The sequence below is a fragment of the Babylonia areolata genome, chromosome 23 (assembly GCF_041734735.1).
Source record: "Babylonia areolata isolate BAREFJ2019XMU chromosome 23, ASM4173473v1, whole genome shotgun sequence".
Classification (NCBI taxonomy): domain Eukaryota; kingdom Metazoa; phylum Mollusca; class Gastropoda; order Neogastropoda; family Buccinidae; genus Babylonia; species Babylonia areolata.
Window position 1 is genome coordinate 48,988,439 of NC_134898.1, and position 2,500 is coordinate 48,990,938.

General features: G+C 44.4%; 1 protein-coding gene across 1 annotated transcript in view; it reads left to right on the forward strand.

Moving 5' to 3' along the window:
• Window positions 1–1,698: 1,698 nt before the first annotated feature.
• Window positions 1,699–2,500, forward strand: part of LOC143298158 (uncharacterized) — a 20,043-nt gene continuing 19,241 nt past the window's right edge. Inside the window, exon 1 of the mRNA XM_076610899.1 lies at window positions 1,699–1,807. The gene's annotated coding sequence lies outside the window, so the exon portion shown is untranslated. The remainder of the gene's footprint in view (window positions 1,808–2,500) is intronic.

The following is a 2,500-nucleotide window of genomic DNA, read 5'->3' on the forward strand; positions in this document are numbered from 1 at the left end:
GGGAGTAAGGGGGGTGTTTGTGTTGTGTGAAGAGTGGTAGGGTATGGGTGGGTGGATGGGTATCTATATGTGGGTAGGTTTTTGGGGAGTAAGGGGGGTGTTTGTGTGTGTGTGATGAGTGGTAGGGTATGGGTGGGTGGATGGGTATTTATATGTGGGTAGTTTTTTGGGGAGTAAGGCGGGTATTTGTGTGTGTGTGTGAAGACTGAGAGGTAGGGTATGGGTGGGTGGATGGGTGTTTGTATGTGGGTAGGTTTAGGGGTGGGGGAGGGGGTGATGTCTGTGTGTGAGAGTGAGAACGAAAGTTTGGGAGGCATGGGGTGGGGGGCATGGGGGTTGTCTTGCTGATTGCTTCACCGCCGGGTTATCAAAACACGAACGTACCATGCAACATACACGAAACATGGTTACTGAATCACTTGAAGGTCCATCCCAACATCCTATACTTGGCTTTCACAGCATATGGATGTACGGATGTTCGCACATTTATAGTCCATGCTGAAAGGTGTTGTTGTTATTTCGGGGTGTTTTTTTTTTTTTTCGAAGCGAAAAAATAACATAACAATGGCTGATGGAAAATCGCTCGTTGAAACTAGCTGCTGAATAGCTCAGTGCTGCGATCTGCGATCTGGAATCTGGAATCTGGAACGATACGTTGCAGGAACCTTTGCAGGTTATCGTCGTGACGGGTGGTGGGAGCGCATGGCTTGATTAGTCTATGAAATTATTTATTTTTGTTTCAAGCTCAAATTGTCCTCATCTATATTTACTGAACTATATACAAGTTCACTTAACTATGGAAATTAATTTTTTTAAATTAGTTTCAGTTACAAGGTGTCAGTGCATGAGTTCTGATCCATATACGCTACGTCACAACAGCTTTCAGCTTTTTTTCTTTTCTTTTTTTCTTTTTTTTGGGGGGTGGGTGGGGGGGGGTTGCTTTTTTTATGTTTCGGATTTAGGATACGAAAAATCGCTTGCTGCAGTCTGGAATAGAAACACAAAACGAACAAAACAAACATGTTCGCGCGTCATCTTTTAGTACAAGATGATTATATTCTCTCGATCTTCTTCAATACCCAACCCCCTCCTTTAAAATCAGATCTTTTGTTTTTTAATTCAGTCCTTGCAGTTGAGGATCATACACCTAATTACGTGCAATGCACGCGGCGTATCTATTAGATCACAATGGATTGGGGATTTATTTTTGATTAACGTAACCTAAACAGGGCGTGTGTGTATGGTGGGTGGGGTTATTCAGTATACTATGATGTAATCCGAAAATAACCAACCGTACACAAATATGTCACCACCTGTCGTTTTTTTGTTGTTTTTGTTTGTTTGTTTGTTTGTTTTTGACACTTGTCACAAAAAGAATAATACGTCTGATCGCATTATGTTCTCTGCGTGTGAGCGTGCGTGCGTGCGTGCGTGCGTGTGTGTGTGTGTGTTTGTCTGTGTGTGTGTGTAGTTTTTGGACAATGGTCAATTGTTTTTTGCCCGTACGCAAATCTCTGGGCGTGTGTGTGTACGGTGGGTGGGGTCAGCGAGCGGCTCGTCGACAGGTCCTAATGGCCGAAAGTTCTCCTACAGGGGAGAGAGAGCACCCCGACTTTTATGCGGCAGAGCAATGTTGTCGGTGCTGAAAACCCGCGCGCTTCAGAAGCCATTGTTGAGGGCTTGAAGTGTGACTGTGTGTGTTGGTCTTCACTGTGGAACAGTGACGGGGGATTGAATGATCTGGTCTGTGGGGAGAAGCTTTCGTGTCCGGATCATGTGTTTAAGAAAGGGTCTGCACTTGAAGAAGGTAACTCAACGCTTTAGTGGAACTTGCCAGCCCTTGCCATCTCCCTGACACTTGTCTGTCTCACTGTCTGTCTCGGTCTCTGTCTCTGTCTCTCTCTTTGTTTCTCTCTGTCTGTCTGTCTGTCTGTCTCTCTCTCTGTCTCTGTCTATCTATCTATCTATTTACCTATCTATCTATTTATCTGTCTGTCCCCTCTCTTTCTCATTTACTCACGTCAAAACCCTTCGTCCTTGGTAACAATGCCTGTTCTACTTGGGATATCAGACTATTAAGTTCTTGTTGGGTTTTTTTCTGTTTTGTGTGTGTCAGTGTGTGTGTGTGTGTGTGTGTGTGTGTGTGTGTGTGTGTGTGTGTGTGTGTGTGTGTGTGTGTGCGTGTTGTATTTTTTTCAGTGTGTGCACGAGTAAAATTATTAATGATCTTCAAAAGGGATTGGTACACTTGACTTGTTTTTTTCAAAGTGCATATCTGCATGTTTGCAAGACCTTTCGCTTCGTGGGAATTAGTTTGAATCTCTCTCCACCCCTGCCCCTCCCCTCCCTCCCCATTTTATTTATCAGTGTGAGTGTGTGTGCAGTTGATTTGACTTTCTCTCTCTCTCTCTCTCTCTCTCTCTCTCTCTCTCTCTCTCTCTCTCATTCTCTCTCTCTCTGTCTCTGTCTGTCTCTCTCTGTGCCTCTGTCTCTCTCTCGG